Below are 16,603 nucleotides of genomic sequence, written 5' to 3'. Positions count from 1 at the left end.
CTCCCTCTCTCTCTCTACTCTCATTCACTTTCTTGAACACAGAAAGTGATCAATAAAACTATTGGAATCATGTTGGCACTATCCTTGATACTACTTCTGTAGAGGCATCTGAAGAGTATACAATGGCACTCCCACACGTAGTTCTGCTGATAAAGAAGCCCAAACTGTGTAGATCAAGTGAGTCTACCCATAAGGCTCTACGATGTTATTAACAGGACATAACAAAGAATCACACGTGTAGGGAATCTCAGTGAGGGGCTGTTTAGATTAGGCTGGTCTGAGAGGATTATGTTTTAAGTGAGGAGGGAAGACCTGCCCACTGTGGGTGGCACCATTCCCTAGTCAAAGGATGCTGAACTGGGTGAGTGGAGAAAGTGAACCAAACATGCATTGGCATTAATCCACTGCTCTTTGCTTTTGATTATGGAGGTCATGTGACCAGCTGCTTCAAGTTCTATCACCTAGACTGAAGGACTGAAGGACTGAAACCTGGAATTGTGAATCACCAAATAAACTCTTTTTCTCTTAAGTTGCTTCTCTCTCTTTCTCTCTCTCTCTCTCTCTCTCTCTCTCTCTCTCTCTCTCTCTCTCTCTCTCTCTCTCTCTCTCTCTGAGATAGGGTTTCTCTGAGTAACAATTCTGGCTGTCCTGGAACTTGCTTTGTAGACCAGGCTAGCCTCAAATGCACAGAGATCTGCCTGCTGGGATTAAGGCGCACACCACCACCACCACCACCACCTGACTTAAATTGCTTTTGTTATGGTGTCTATCATAACAACAAAACAAACAGAACTGAAACAGACTCTTAGCTCCTAAGGCAGGCAGTAAGTACCAGAAGATAAAGCACACACCACTGTCACTGCTAATGTCACAGATGCTTGTATGACAGGAGGCACAAATGAAGAGATGCTAAGCAGAACAGATATTCTGCCCTAAAAGCTGCTATAGAGAAGAGCAGAACTGGGGTGGAGAATGCCAGAGAGGAACTGAGGTAGGATGTTGACATTTCATAGAGAGGCAGATTAGAGAATGTAACACTGAGGAAACATTGTAGCTAGTGGTTTAAACTTCACACAGAGCGACATTGATGAGTGGAGATGCAAGCCCTGACCACCAGTTCAAGATGGTCCTAGAGGCCGAAAAGTGGAAGGCTACAGGAGTCCTAACAGAAGAGAAAGTGGCCACAGCCTGTGCGATTGTAGCTGAGAGGCAGGAGCCTTCGGAAACCACAGAGGTAGGAGGAGCAAGATGACGGTACGGGTAGGATGCTGGGTTTAATCTCACAGGAAAGACCTGATTCTGTCTACGCGATCTGTCTACTGTGCTCACATGTGGTTTACACAGCTAGTGTCTATCCACTACATCAGATGTAAGGTGAGGTTAGAAGATAGGCCCAGTATAATTAGAATATCATTCTAATCACTGCAAAACGAAATTGTGCATGTGGTTCAGGTTAGCAGCTCTTTTTTTTTTTTTTTCCTTTAAATTTTTTTGTTTGGTTGGTTGAGATAGGGCCCTACTCTATAGCTCTGGCTATGGAACTCACTATGTAGACCAGGCTGGCCCTGAAATCAGAGATATATCTTCCTGTGTCTGCCTTCCCAGTACTGGAATTAAAAGAGTTTACCACTAGACCCAGCAACTAGATTTATTTATTTTTCTTTTATGTGTATGCATGGGTGTTTTACCTGTATGTATATCTGTTCACTACATGTGTGCCTGGTTCCCACAGTGGCCCAAAGACCGAATTTGGTCCCCTGGAACTGGAGTTATAGACAGTTGTGAGCTGCCATGTGGGTGCTGGGAATTGAATGAGCCCAGGTCTTATAGGAGAGCAGTCAGTGCTCTTACCACTGAGCCATCTCTCCAGCATCCAGATTAGCATCTCTTATTCAAGAAATTACTTTTTTAAAGGAATCATTCCTTGATATACAGTCATATACATAGTTAGATTCTGTCTGAACCCCTCTCCCCCCAAAAATAGTCACATGAAGCTGAGCATAGTGGCCCAGGCCTCTAACCATGCCACTTGGAGGCTGAGGTAGGAAGAGTTCAAGGTCACTGAGTCTAAGACTGGCAATGGCTAGTAGACCCATTCCCACCCCCCTCAAAGGAAAAAAAAAACCACTGCATGTGGTGTGTGTCTCACAACCATCTATAACAGGATCTGATGGCCTCTTCTGACATGCAGGTATACATCAGAGCACTCATACATAAAATATAAATAAATTTAAAGAATTTTAAAAAGAAAGGAAAAGAGCCGGGCGTGGTGGCGCACGCCTTTAATCCCAGCACTCCGGAGGCAGAGGCAGGTGGATCTTTGTGAGTTCGAGCCCAGCCTGGTCAACAGAGCGAGATCCAGGAAAGGCACAAAGCTACACAGAGAAACCCTGTCTCAAAAAACCAAAAAAAAAAAAAAAAAAAAAGGAAAGGAAAAGAAAAGGTCTTCCTGAGCCAGGCTGTAGGGGGGCACACCTTTAATGCCAGTATTCAGAAGGCAGAGGCTAGTGGATCTCTGAGTTGGTCTACAGAGCAAGTTCCAGGAAAGCCAGGGATACACAGAAAAATCTTGTCTCAAAAAAAGAAAGAAAGAAAGAAGGAAAAGAAAAGGTCTTTCTGACATTTGTAGACTTTTATTAATTTCATTGCATCATCATCATAATAAAAACAAGGAAAGTTTTAGAACAATGACTAGCTCATTCAGAGCACTTCCTAAGCTGTACTTTTGGTCTGGCTTGATCTGACTGGTTTGGTCATACCCAGCAGATTCCACTTTGAATTGACAAAATGAACTAATCTGGTCCCAGATCCCATGATCATGACCTGGTTTCCACGGGTCTATAGAGGGCTCCTGCACTACTCAGTTTCTAGCCATCTCTACTACCCCCCACCCCACTTTCCAGGAATAGCCATCTCTCGGTAACAGGCAATGTGTTAGGGTAACTCATGAATCAAACTCCCCCCCCCCAATTTCCAGAATTCCACCCCACTCCCAACAGACTTGACCACTTGTAACTCCCCTATCTCTCCAAGGCCACATGGACCCACAAGCCGGGAAAGCCAGCAATGAAGCACAGACTTTCCAACCACCCCCCATCCAGAGGCTGTGCTTCAGAGGATCTGGCTATCACACCAGATCCCCAATCCAAGCACACACCCCATGTCCTGCTTGCTGGCTCCCCTCTGCATGATTCGGTGCCCAGCTGAGGGACACTCTCAGGAAGGCCATCCCTGACCCCTGAAGCTAGTGACGTAGTATGCTTTCCACAGGTCTCCAACAGCTCCAACTCTCTTCCGGGATAACTGTAAGAATTAACAATGCTCTTGGCAACAAGGTAACAACTGCTTGATTTAAGCTCACGTTTCTTCTACAGCAAGTCCAGGAGGCTAGGTCGGAGGCTAGCTCCGGGAGACTTTCAGCTACTCAGGGCATCAGGAAGGAGCCCACTCAGCTCTGCTCTGCTCTGCTCTCTTTATCAGACTTTGTCATTTTAAGGTGCAAAAGCTTGATGCTAACAATCAGATATCTAATTCATAATCAAGGCAAAAAGGAAGAACACATGAGGAGTAGTATGGGTGGGCTGTCCAAATCCTTCTCCTTTTGCCAGGAGAGGAAAATTCTTCCCAAAAGTCTATAGACCATCAATGTGGTGATGTATTGTGCCCCCCCCCAATATAATGTGTCCCCCAGTAAAACTTGCCTGGAGCTCAGAGGAAAAAGCCAGCCACATATAGAAGTCAGGCAATGGTAGCACGTGTCTTTAATCCTATCACTCAGCAGGCAGGGATCTGTGTGGATCTCTGTGAGTCCAAGGGCACACTGGAAACAGAGCCAGGCGTGGTGGCACACACCTTAAATTCCAACACTAGTTAAGCATGGAAGTCTGGAGGTCTGTGTAGACAGATAGGAAGTGACAGAGCTGGGCAGGAAGAGGAACTGACATACCTGGACAGAGAGAACAAGTCAGATAGCAGAACAGCAAGGCATATAGGCACGAGTAGACAGGATGTAGCTCACTTTTTGAAGCTGCAGAGTTGGTGAAGTGAGGTTGGCTGTGGCTTTCCTTCATCTCTCATGTTTTCACCCCTATATCTGGCTCCAAATTTTTTATTTAATAAGACTGTTTGGAAATTCATCTACACATCAAAAATCCACATCTAGGAAATGGTCTCCTTCTAACTTCCAGAGAGGCAGGTGAATCAAGACATGGAAAGGCAGATGATGACGGCCCCGCCTCTAAGGGAGGACAAATGGAATTCTATACAAAATTGGGGTCTATGGCAACAAGAACAAATGGGTCTGGGTATAGGGAGAAGAATAATGGCATAGACCATATTTTAATTTGTTTCTTAGTACACACCAGTATCTGAGTTTAATTTATAAAAAAAAAAAAAAATTATTGGTTGGGTGGTGGTGGCACACGCCTTTAATCCCAGCACTCTGGAGGCAGAGCCAAGCAGATCTCTGTGAGTTCAAGGCTACCAAGTGAGTTCCAGGAAAGGCGAAAAGCTACACAGAGAACCCTGTCTCGAAAAAACAAAAAAAAAAAAAATACCCTTAGCTGGGCGGTGGTGGCACACGCCTTTAATCCCAGCACTGGGAGGCAGAGGCAGGTGGATCTCTGTGAGTTTGAGGCCAGCCTGGTCTACAGAGGGAGATCCAGGACAGGCACAAAGCTACACAGAGAAACCCTGTCTTGAAAAACAAAAACAAAACAAAACAAAACAAAATTTCTTAACTCTCCCCAATGAAATGCAAACTCCAGTTCCAATTTTTACATATTTATCCCCAGAGGCTGTGATTCTTGAATTAATGGCCAGCATGTTCCTATGGTAGACAGGCCCTGTGGAGCAGAGTGTAGTAAGAGCCTACCAGCAAGTATGCACAACCTTTTGACATGGTGACAGGACATTGTCATTATAAATTCTGTGTCAAGAAGAGCTCAATCTATTTATGGGGGGGGGGGGACTCAGGTGCCAAGATGTTTTAATTAAGCCTATGATTTTGTATTGAGCCACATTCATAGCTATTCTGGTTCAGGAGTTGCATGTGCCTGGCTGAATATGCCCTCTGGCAATGATGACTTCAAATCTCAGAGGCTTGGCTAAATAGATGCTTAGTTCATACTTCGGGTCTGCTGCATATTTGTGTGCCATTCTGAGGAGGAGGGGAGGGAAATTTGATACACATTGAGAAACTCCAGCTACTGAGAAGTATAATTTCTTTTTTTTTTTTTTCATTTTTTGGTAGTTCTTTGAGAACTTTGTACAATGTGTTCTGATCATAATTACCCCTTCCTCAGTTCCTCCAGAACTGCCCTCCTTCCCTACCCACCCAGCTTTGTGTCCTTTTTTTCTTCTAATTTTAAATCAATCAAGTCCAGTTTATGATGCTCATATATTCTTGGATGTGTAGCCTTCCACAGAAATAGTCACTTACAAGGGGTAACACTCTTAGAGAAAACTGACTATCCCTCTCCTGCCAGCTATCAATAACCAATAGCTCCTCAGCTAGGGGCGGGCTTTGTGTCCCCGCCCTTCTCCGTGCTGAGATTTTTGTCTGTCACAAGCACTGTGAGTTCACTGTACAACTCCTCTGCTGTATCCAGAAAACAGTTTGCTTACAGTTATCTACCACCTCTGGATCTACAGTCTTCCTGCCCCCTTCTACAAAGACTCCTGCGCCTTAGGAGGAGGCGCGTGACACAGATGTCCCACTCAGGGCTGGGAACTCAGCAGTCTCCTCTGCACCTTGACCGGTTGTGGGTCTCTATATTAATCACTATCAGCTGCAGTGTCTCCAATGAGGGCTGAGAGATACACTAACTTACAGGTGTAATGTAAGTCAAGGTTTGGGGGGGGTCAGTTTAATACTATGTGCATTTAACAGGAAAGCAGTTTAGGTTTTTTCTTACGGTCTATGACCTGTGTAGCCACAGGCTTTTGGTCCAATAACAGTACTAGGAATGGATTTCATCTCATGCATTAGGCCTTAAATTCAATCAGAAAGTTTGTTACTCCCATCAGGTTCCTGCCACTATTTTATCAGTGGGCACTCAGAACAAGGCTGCACGTTTGAGATCAGTGTTGTCTAAATACCTCAGGCCAGCCAAGCAACCAGGGCTAGAGGGTGAGACGCTGTTGTTGTTTTTTGTTTTGTTTTGTTATTTTCTTTAAAAATGCAGGGTTGAAGTCTGCAGAGGAAGGGCAGAAGTGAAATGTCCAATTCTGTAACCAGGGCTCAAGAGGAAGATATTAGAGGTTACAATTTGGCCAAGGTGCAAAAGCAGTTTAGGCCAAGTGTTGGCCAGACCATCAGAAGCACACATTTGGATCTTACAAGTGATGTCCCATTACATGGCAGTGAAACTCTGGAGGAAGCCTCTGAACATTGTGAAGTGGCCATGTCTGATTGCAGCTCACACTGTCACTGTAGAAACCCTCCCATTAGAAGCAGAAACTTAAGGAAAGGACTTAAGTACTCAGCCAAAGAAATTTGAAATTGCAGTCAATTGGGTGGGGAGAAGAAATTTCACATCTCATAACACCCCCAAGAAACAAGTCAGAGCAAAAACACACACAGCAATTCATGCATGATGGCCGATCTTGTCGTCAACTTGACTAATCTGTAATTAACTAAAACCAAAGCAGAGCAGGGCACCTATGTGGATTTTTCCTGGTTGGACTATTCTAAGTGGAAGACCCACCCCTAAATCCAGATCATTAGAGGTTGGAAGAACCGGGCCACACCTTCTGGAGGCAGCCCTCATGGGAGGGCACTTGTAGAACCCACTTCTTCAGGATTCCAATGTGGACTGAAAACCAGCAGCTCTCTGGGACCTCAGAGCCAGAAGACTACAGAGACATCCAGATACAACCTAAACAACTCCTGGTAAAAAACAAACAAACAAACAAAAAACCAAGCCGGGCAGTGGTGGTACATGTCTTTAATCCCAGCACTTGGGAGGCAGAGCCAGGAAGATCTGAGTTTGAGGCCAGCCTGGTCTACAGAGCGAGATCCAGGACAGGTACCAGAACTACACAGAGAAACCCTGTCTCAGGGGGAAAAAACAAAACAAAACAAAACAACAACAAAAAACAAACAAACAAAAACAACTCCTGGATCCTTAGCCATCTATCAGGAGACAGCCATTGCTGGACTACTCAGACCACAGCCTGTAAGCCACTCTAAGAAGTTCTATCAGCTCTGTCCCTTCAGAGAACCCTGACTAATACAACATACTTGCAGTGAAGAGAAATCACAAGTTTTTGTGATCATGGGGTTTGACACAATAACAAAAAAAATGAAAATTTGATTTTTTTTCTTTTGAGAAGATGCAATAATTTAATTCCTATACAATCTTTTTCTAAGTGAAAATGTACAAGAAAGAAAATGTACAGAACTGAAGCATGATCCTAATTAGTCTTAACAATAAAAACCTGGAGTCAGATATTAAGGATGAAAGCTGAAAGATCAGGGAAGCATAGCAGTCAGCCACCAGAGACTTCTTACCTCTACGAAATCTCAGACCAAATGGGCAAGATCCTGTCTCCACGAATCCTCAGACTGAATGGGGGAGATCCTGTCTCTACCTGCCTTATATTCCAGTCTCCACCTCCCTAGTGCTGGGATTAAAGGTGTGAACCTCCCAAGTGCTAGGATCAAAGGCATGATCTTCCCAAGTGTTGGGATTAAAGGTGTGAGCACCGCCTTGCTGCGCTGCCACCACCGCCTCTATGGTTAATGAGTAGCTGGCTCCACCCTCTGATCTCCAGGCAAGCTTTATTTGTCAGAACACACACAGAACATCATACACACAGAACAGAAAAGTATAACTTAAAGTGTGATTTTCAGAAATGGGAAATCAAAGCCGGGCGGTGGTGGCGCACGCCTTTAACCCCAGCACTCAGGAGGCAGAGGCAGGTGGATCTCTATGAGTTCGAGGCCAGCCTGGGCTACAGAGCGAGTAAAAAAAAAAAAAAAAAGAAATGGGAAATCAAGAGCATAGCCTTGGTTTGTGATCTCCAGATAATGAATTTTTCGATTCTTGAGGGATAATTTTGATGCCCTCCTTAGTTAATTCCCTGCCGTGTCCCACACCCTTTATCGCCTAGTCCCAGAAGGGATTAATCATAGGTGTAAGCAGCAGTTGGGACTGAATCCAATTTGGAAGTAGAATCGGAACTGTGTGTGGAGTAGGAGTATATACACATATATTTTAAATATTTTATCTATTTCTTTTCCAAGGCAGGGTTTTTCTGAGTAGGCCTGGATCTCTATGGCCTGGTCTATAGACCAGGCTGACCTTCAACTCAGAGATCCACCTGGCTCTGCCTCCTGGGTGCTGGGATTAAAGGCGTGTGCCAGCATGCAAGACCCTAAAATATTTCATCTATTCTGCAATGTGTGTATTAGCACTTTTCTTTTTTCTTTTTTTTCCCCCAGAGCTGAGGACTGAAACCAGGGCCTTGAGCTTGCTAGGCAAGCGCTCTACCACTGAGCTAAATCTCCAACCCTGTGTATTAGTACTTTTCATTTGCTGTGATAAAACACCATGATCAAGCCAACTTATAGGGAAAAAAAAAGGGGGGTGGTATTTGGACTTATATATTCCAGAGAAATAAGAGTCCACCTCAGCAGCAGGGGAGTTGTCAGTAAGCAGCAGACATGGCAGCAGCAAGAGCTGTGAGCTCATGTCTCCAACCTTGAGCAGGAAGCGGAGAGGGGACTTGACATGCGGTGTCTTTGAAGCCTGCCATAGTTGTGAAACCACTACAAGTGTCCTCTGAGAGAGCAGTAAGTGCTCCTCACTGAGGAGCCATTGCTCTCATCCCTGGGTTTATTTATTTACTGTTAAAAAGAAGAAAGAGGGCCAGAGAGATGTCTCAGGGGGTGAAAAACAATTGCCACCAAGCCTGGCAACCTGGGCTTGATCCCTTAGATCCACACTTTGGAAGGAGAGAACCAACTCCCACAAGTTGTCCTCTGACCTCCACATGTTCGTTGTGGATATTCACACACATCTATATGCCCTGCCCATAAAATAAGTGAACAACAATGTGATAAAGAGCCAACAACCCCTTTCAGGGGTAAAATAGCACACATGTACTAAAAGTAGCATTTATAACGTTCTGCTCCAAGTACCCACGCATTTAGTGGCTTAATGCTCAACTCCCTAGTAGAGAAAGTACTCCTGTGTCACTCCCTCATGGTAGAGGCAGTTCTCAGGTCTGTGGCATGTTGTCTAAGTAGAGTTACCAAGCATCTATGATACAGGTTGCCCTCAAGAATGTATGCATGGTACATCCTTGGAGAGTCCAGCTTGTGTCTATTTCTGCAGCAAAGGGAAGCATGTTTACTATCAAGATGGTAACTCCCCTGGAGTACAGAGCAGCTGTACTGCCAATTATATAACATGGGATTCCCTGAGCTCTGGATTCCCTCCTGGAACACAGCTCCCTGAGTTCGTAGGCAAACCCTGGTGTGAATTGGAGCTTAGAGTAAGAAAACAAAATACTGGCACTCCAGCTACTACGATTATGAGTGACAAAGTCATTCCTCTGTCACCTCGCATTCCTGGAGACTGCAGCAGGTTAATTTGCTAGCTTGTAAGTAGGATAGCATCACATCTTCACATTCCTTGACCAGAGGTTATGGCTTTGCCTAGAGCCTAACTAGTGGCAGGAGCTACATTAAAGACTGTAAGCCTGCACACCCAGCTCAGAGCCACGGTGCTAAGTCTCTGCTCTATGCAGTGGTGTGAAAGCTGGTTCCAGAAATAGAAGCAGCAACAGCTCCTGGTTACAAATGCAAATTCTGCACAAGCCTCCCAGATGCCCCAGAATCAGAGACTCTGGCACTAATGGGATCATCTGTGGCTATGAAGCCTTCCAAGAGACTCTGGTAATCACTGAATCAACATACACATCCAACGTGTCTACAAGGCTAAAGGAAACGGTGAGAGGATGAGGGATTTACTCAGGCATATATTCTTGAAAGGCACAACGGAGCTTTCATAAGCTCAATAATGGCTGTTCTGAACTAAAGGAGCCAGCTTGTAAGGTGCATATGTGTGGAGGCTAGAAGACAACCTCCATGGTCATTCCACCTTGTTTTTGAGACTGGGTCTCTTACTTGACACATAGGCTAGTCTGGGTAGGCAGGAAGTCTGTCTCTATCCCCCTTGTCCCAGAAAAGGGATCTAATCAACTACAGTACTATAAACCCAGTCCTTTTTGTTTGATTTAGTATTTGTGTGTGTTTTGTAAGACAGAATCTCACTATGTAGACTGGGTTGACCTTGAACTCACAGAGATCAGCTTGCCTCTGTCTTCCAAGTGCTGGGATTAGAGGTCTGAATCATTATGCCTAGCAGTATTTTAAGAATAGGCTATCCTTGAATTTGACTTATTTTTTGAGATTTCTATTTATGAATATGAGTGTTTGCTTTGCATGCATGTGTCTGTGCACTCATGTGCCATGTGCACACATTGTCCACAGAGGCCAGAAGAGAGTTTTGGATTGCTTGAGACTGGGTAGTTACAGAGCATTGTGAGCAATGATACAGGTTCTGGGAATTAATCTGGGTCCTCTGAAAGAGCAGCCAGTGCTCCTAACCATAGAACCATCTCTCCAGCTCCTCTCCTTGAACTTGTGATTCTCCTTTCTCTGCCTTCTGAACAGCTGGGGTTACAGATTTTTACTACAGGCCCAGCTAAGTTAAGATCCTTGGTGCAGGTAAATACAATTTGTTAAATAGGTCTGAGTAGCATTTTCCTTTAGAGGTACAAATATATATCTGGAATGCTAGATGAAAACGCTTACTTTTTCACTCCCATAGTGATGAGAAAGAATTACTTAGGGAAGGAGCAAGACTATTTTTTTTTTTTTAAGCTGAGGATCGAACCCAGGGCCTTGTGCTTGCTAGGCAAGCGCTCTGCCACTGAGCTAAATACCCAACCCGAGAAAGACTATTTTTATATTTTAGAGTCAAGCTGTAATTCTTGAAAAACAGGAAACCACATATCAACATAGCCGACGTAGTATACCATACTAGAAACTGCACCCGGCTTTGAGTCACAGAGTCAAGCCATTCAACTTCAGCTCGTGAAAGGGAAAATGAACTCCAGCTTCCGAGTTACAATTAGGTGTGCATGGCATGTCATGGATATCAACACAGACGTGCTGTCGGAGAATGTACCTGCTTGCTCTTCTGCAGATCAAGGCTCACCACAGTGTATGCTCAGATCACTGTCTGGCACACGGAAGAAGTATCAGGAACAAACAAGAGATTTTGTAACGTTATTTCCTTCAGGCTCCACTTGTCACAAAACTCAGTAGGAAAAAGTCATTCTAACAAGAAACACTTAGTCATGTTTAAAATGGGCCAGATAATTTAAGAGCGTCAGCTGACTTTCCTCCCCTGGAGAATAGTACTAAAGGAGAGCTGTCCTGAGGCAGGAGAGGGGAACTCATTAGCAGCCATGATGGCCTTGTCACTTAGTATCAACTCTGCGATAACTCACTGTAAACACCAGAAGTTAAGGGGTTGGAGGGGCCGAGGTTGCAGGCATAGCTCAGTTAGTTGGTAGAGTGCTTGCCTAGCACACACCAAGTCCATGGTTCAATTCCCAGGAATATACACAGTGTGTGGCCAGCTGCAGAAAACCCTATCTCAAAAATAAATAAATAGGTTGGAGATGCAGCTTAACAGGTAAGGTCCTCAGCAAGCATGAGGACCTGCCTTCAAAGCCCAAGCACTCATGTGAAAAGCCAAGTATGGACTCACACGGGCCTGTAATCCTAGCACTGTGAGAGGTAAAGACAAGAGGTTGCTGGATCTTGCTGGGTGCCAGTCAAGCTCCAGACTCAGTGTTAGACCCTGTTCTTGAGGGAATAAGGCAGGAGTGGTAGCACAGGACACTTGACATCCTCCTCTCGAGGATGAACACACACAGGTGCTCACACCCACACACACCCACACCCACACCCACACACACACACACACACACACACACACACACACAAGAATGAGAGTTAATCATTAACAGAACATCTGTACCTATTAAGAACCACATATTTCATATTTATTTCCATGCTGTGGTAGAATGTTCATAAATAGGTCACATTTATGTAATTAATTTTAATACAATCCAAGATTCAAGTGCCCAGTCCCCTTTAATCCCAGCATTCAGGAGGCAGATACAGGTGGATCTCTGAGTTCCAGGCCAGCCTTGTCTACGAGTTTCAAGACAGCCAGAGCTGTTATACAAAGGAACCTGTCTCAAAGAACCAATATACATATATATGTGTGTGTGCTGGGGATGCCCGTGGAGGCCTGGAGGGGTGTCAGATACCTTGCAGCTAGAGTTATATGGCTATTGGGAACTAAACCCAGGTCCTCTGGAAGAAGAGAAAGTGCTCTTAACTACTGAGCTATCTCTCCAGCTCAGCTTTGGCTTTTAAAAAGTGAAAATATAGGGCTATTTCAGGACTTGGATTTTAACATTCAACTAACTCCATGAGAGATTATGCAAATTTGATGAAAGAGCTGAGCAAAGAACTCTTTCCACTTGTTTTTCAAAAAATAATAAAAACAAGTGTCTTTTCAGAAGCTCGGATTTTAAACCGGCTGTGTGGTGGTGCACGCCGACAATCCTGGCACTCCCGAAGGTGAGGCAGAAGGTTTTTGAGTTCCAGGCTGGTTTCAGCTACACAGTAAGAATCTGTCTTGATGGGGCTGGAGAGAGGGCTCAATGGTTAAGAGCACTTGCTGCTCTTGCAGGGCCCAGGTTCAGTTCCAAGCACCTACATGGGGGACTTACAGTTTAATTCCAGTCCCAGGAGCTCTGACACTATCTTCTGGCTTCTGTGGGTACCACATGCACATTGGTACACTAAGGTACTTGCAGGCAAACACAAACACATATAAAAGATAAACTCTTAAAAAAAAATAAAAGACTTGTCTGCAAACAGAGGCAGACACCTTGGCTCAGGTCTCTAATGCCACTCTTGGGAGGCTGAGGCAATACAATGTTACGAAAGTTTGAGACCACTCTGGGCTATGTACCAAGTTCTAGGTCAGCCTGGACTACAGGTCAAGATCCTGTCTCAAAACAAAACCAACAAAACACAAGGGACAATTTTCTACTCATTTTTTCCAACACTGAACAAACATATGGATAAATATATATTGGTGCATGCTGGGTGTGGTGGTGCAGGCCTTTGATCCCAGCACCTGTGAGGCAGAGGCAGGAGTATTTCTGTGAGTTTCCAGTCTGGTCTACAGAGTGAGTTCCAGGATGGCCAGGACTACACAGAGAAACCCTGTCTGGAAAAACAAAAACAAAAACAAAACAAACAAAAAATTGGTGTCTAACAAAAATGCAACTCATAAATGTGTCTATCTTTTTAGGATTTATTTGTTTTTATTTTATGTGCATTGGTGGTTTTGCTTACATGCCTGTGTGAGTGTGTTGATTACCCTGGAATTGGGGCTGCAGACAGTTGTGGGCTGCCATGTGGTGCTGGGAATTGAACCGGGGTCCTCTGAAAGAGCAGCCAGTGGTGCTCTTAACCACTGAGCCATCTCTCCAGTCCATATATATGTTAACTGAATGTCTTCTAAAGCTAAACTAGGAGTGCTAACTAGGTGTAGTGGCACATAGCACATGCTTGCAACCCCAGCAGATGCTGAGACAGGAGGACAAAAACTGCCTAAGCTACATAGTCAGATTCTTTGAAAAATCAAAAACAAAACGAAAACTAGAAGGATGAAAAGGAGGCAGAGGATGAAGAACAGGAGGAACATCACCGCCGCTGCCGCTGCCACCACCTGTTAGCTCAATCAGCTCTTTACAAAATTCAGTTAAACCGAGTAGGAAAGAAGAAGAAACAGCAGGTTCAGATACTGTCTGATTACCCCATAACGGAACACTGACTTCTGGGGGTGAGGGGAAGCTTGTTCTGCATACGGTGAGGAAAGCCATATTTAAAATAGTCTGGACTCTATTTTGCTATATTGTCTAACCTTTGGATGATTTTTGTATCCTAACGGAGCACAACATGATTCATCAAAACTGTCTTTTTGCAAGGTCGAAGAGTTATGCAAATGACCGAAGTCAAGGGCCCTATAGAATGCACTTTCTGCACTGAATGAATAAGACATAATAACGCCAAAGTCCAGCTTCTTTCTGTAGACAGCAAAGATACTCCCAGGATCAAACCTGCTAGTCCCACATCCCCAGTCAGCAAACTTGTGACATTTCATAAACAAAAACAATCACTCCTGTCTAAAACTTGGTCTCCTCCAAGTCTCACTCTGACCCCTCTCATCTCAAACCCTTCCTTTCCTAAGTTCCTGTTCTTCCCGGACACACTGAATTCAAATGCGTTTCCCTAGTTTTAATTAGAATTTATCTTCTCTCCCATTCTCCCTTGGATTGTTAGCTTTCCACTCTTCCCTTTCCTTTTGTGCATTTTTATCTTCCCCACACAGTCAAGAAATCACCTTTAAATGAAGCAGGCGAGCCATCGAGAATTTTCAATCTCTTGTGAATCTATTTCTAGAATACCCACTCACGGAATCCTTCCCACTAAAGATGAAAGGCAAGCTAAGGAGATACATTAGACAGAGGAAGCAAACACTCAAGCAGGGCCATATCTAGGTATTTGTAAGCCGCAGGGAAGAGCTTGAGTCTTTTCCCTTTGCGAGCCCCCATCTAAGAGAGCACAAGCCTGACACCGCCTAGGTCTGAGGGAGGGATGCCGCCCACCCCCACCACGCATTCTGCGCGACCTTGCCCTGAATCCGGCGCAGAGCCCGCTCTAGGACTCCTCAGTGACTCCATTGCAGAGAGCTCAGAATTCTCACTCTGCAACTGTCCCAGGCAGCAGTGCGTCTGCATCTCGGTTCATGGTTCCGCACTGAAGGTTTTCAATGTGCCAAGTTCCTCAGCGGCGGGTCATACCCCCCATGGCGCACCAACAGGATTAAAATTATCCCACCCTACCCTTCAAAAGAGTACAAAGCAAGGCAAATGGAACGCCGGCAGTCAGGGCTTTCCGCCAGCTCTGTCTGGTTCTCGGAAGATTCGGACACAGCCCCAACCTCCAAAGCCAAGGGTCTTAGGACGATTTGCATAACAGTATTAGTGAAGAAAACCCAAACCGCAAGACGCTGGAAGGCCCCTCGGGGCTTCGTTCATGGAAGCAGGGTTCCACACGGGAAGCGTGTGATCCGTACTCCCCCTCGCACCGTCCCCCTCTAACTCGCTAACCGAGGGCTAGAGGCTCAGTCACCGCGGACCCGACCCGACACTGGAGAAAGCAGTGGGGGGTGGGGAGCAGCGTCCAAAGAAACCGGCCAATCCTCAGTCTTAAAACGCCGTCTCCCTCGGTCCGGAACAGCAGTTCTCAGAAGTGCCTCCAACTTTCCCTGCCTGGAGGATGCTGACCACCGCCCCACACCTCCTCTCCATCACAATTAGAGGGGATGGGTAGGTACCACTAATCTCCTGCCAGATGCTGGGGGAAGGAGGGTCGGAAGCGGAGGAGGAAAAACCTGGCTGTACTCAAGAAACTTCTGGGACTCCTGTTACGCAACTCAGGGACCAGGCTCCAACAACGGGACGTTTTCCCGCAGGACGCGAGGCTTAAGGGAGCGAGGGCGGACGAGCGACCTCCCAGGTCCTCGTCCCCTGGGTTTCTCGAAGCTACCTGCCGCGGAACCGCAGACAGGGGCGGCGCGCGCCTGTCTCCTGCGCCCATTCTGCCGAAAGGCTCCCACCCAGAAAGTGGCAAAGCCGGCCTTGAGTTAGCGTGCCGGGCAGCCTGGCTGCCGAAAAGTTCGCGACTGCGGCTCCGCAGACCAGGAGGACCCCCCAGTCCCCCAGCCCAGGGCACTCAGGGTTCAGCTTACCTTCCAGCTCCTGGGTCCTCCAGTCCCGGCTGGGGCGTCCTCGTCACCTCCGTTGACCTGTTGAGACTCAGGGACGCGAGTTCGGCTCTAGAGCCGTGGGGACCCAAGGGTGCAGCCCGCACCGCGGTGCGTGCAGGCTGCGGGCCGAGTGCACCGGGCTCTGCCAGCTTCGGGCATCGGCCTCCCGGAACGCCCGGAGGCCCAGGCCACGCCCTCCGTGTCAAGCCACGCCCCTCGCTTCACCCCACCCCCCCACCCGGCCCAGCTCCGCCCCGGCCCACACCCTCCGGCCCGCGCCACCCCAAAGGCGAGGAACATCGCGCTCCTCCTGCGGAGACGCGGGTAGGAGGATCGTGGGGGAGCTGCGGATCCGGAGAGGACGCGGCAGTGACCGCGCCGACCGCGTGGGTGACCCTGCCCCGGGCGCCTGCGGGGACACCAGAACCCTTTGGCTTGACAACCAGATTAAGCTCCGGGTCAAGTTGCGGCGGAAAGTGTCAAGGAGGCTTTTTTGCAAGCTCCTGTACAATTGAAACGGATTCCATGTCCTTTAATGGCGATAATAACTAACATCTGGGGGAGCGATTTACAGCTGAAAAAGGCTTTTCACGCACAGGCCCAGTTCATCTTCTCAGCAACCTTCTTAAGCAGATATATTGCTCCCATTTCCCAAATAATGAAAC

The 16,603-nt window shown here is 46.3% G+C and overlaps 1 protein-coding gene across 2 annotated transcripts in view; it reads right to left on the bottom strand.

Moving 5' to 3' along the window:
- Positions 1-16,120, bottom strand: part of Aff1 (ALF transcription elongation factor 1) — a 170,808-nt gene extending 154,688 nt beyond the window's left edge. For both annotated transcript variants that reach the window (XM_052735556.1, XM_052735558.1), the window contains exon 1: positions 15,921-16,120. The gene's annotated coding sequence lies outside the window, so the exon portion shown is untranslated. The remainder of the gene's footprint in view (positions 1-15,920) is intronic.
- Positions 16,121-16,603: the final 483 nt, after the last annotated feature.

This window comes from Peromyscus californicus, unplaced genomic scaffold (genome assembly GCF_007827085.1).
Source record: "Peromyscus californicus insignis strain IS unplaced genomic scaffold, ASM782708v3 Scaffold_13__1_contigs__length_99412109, whole genome shotgun sequence".
Taxonomy (NCBI): Eukaryota; Metazoa; Chordata; class Mammalia; order Rodentia; family Cricetidae; genus Peromyscus; species Peromyscus californicus.
The sequence above is the reverse complement of the archived record's forward strand: the minus strand, read 5'-3'. Positions and strand labels throughout refer to the sequence as shown.